The sequence below is a fragment of the Choloepus didactylus genome (genome assembly GCF_015220235.1).
Source record: "Choloepus didactylus isolate mChoDid1 chromosome 25 unlocalized genomic scaffold, mChoDid1.pri SUPER_25_unloc2, whole genome shotgun sequence".
In the NCBI taxonomy this organism is placed as follows: domain Eukaryota; kingdom Metazoa; phylum Chordata; class Mammalia; order Pilosa; family Megalonychidae; genus Choloepus; species Choloepus didactylus.
In genome coordinates, this window is record NW_023637607.1 from 268,858 (window position 1) to 269,905 (window position 1,048).

Consider the following 1,048-nt stretch of genomic DNA (forward strand, 5'->3'; position numbering starts at 1 on the left):
TGACCTGGAAGATGACAGAATGGAAAATGAAAGCATAAAAGAAAGAATGGGGAAAAAAATTGAAAAAATCGAAATGGACCTCAGGGATATGATAGATAATATGAAACGTCCAAATATAAGACTCATTGGTGTCCCAGAAGGGGAAGAAAAGGGTAAAGGTCTAGGAAGAGTATTCAAAGAAATTGTTGGGGAAAACTTCCCAAATCTTCTAAACAACATAAATACACAAATCATAAATGCTCAGTGAACTCCAAATAGAATAAATCCAAAAAAACCCACTCCGAGACATATACTGATCACACTGTCAAACATAGAAGAGAAGGAGCAAGTTCTGAAAGCAGCAAGAGAAAAGCAATTCACCACATACAAAGGAAACAGCATAAGACTAAGTAGTGACTACTCAGCAGCCACCATGGAGGCGAGAAGGCAGTGGCACGATATATTTAAAATTCTGAGTGAGAGGAATTTCCAGCCAAGAATACTCTATCCAGCAAAGCTCTCCTTCAAATTTGAGGGAGAGCTTAAATTTTTCACAGACAAAGAAATGCTGAGAGAATTTGCTAACAAGAGACCTGCCCTACTGGAGATACTAAAGGGAGCCCTACAGACAGAGAAACAAAGACAGGACAGAGAGACTTGGAGAAAGGTTCAGTACTAAACAGATTCGGTATGGGTACAATAAAGGATATTAATAGAGAGAGGGAAAAATATGGCAAACATAAACCAAAGGATAAGATGGCCGATTCAAGAAATGCCTTCACGGTTTTAACGTTGAATGTAAATGGATTAAACTCCCCAATTAAAAGATATAGATTCGCAGAATGGATCAAAAAAAATGAACCATCAATATGTTGCATACAAGAGACTCATCTTAGACACAGGGACACAAAGAAACTGAAAGTGAAAGGATGGAAAAAAATATTTCATGCAAGCTACAGCCAAAAGAAAGCAGGTGTAGCAATATTAATCTCAGATAAAATAGACTTCAAATGCAGGGATGTTTTGAGAGACAAAGAAGGCCACTACATACTAATAAAAGGGGCAATTC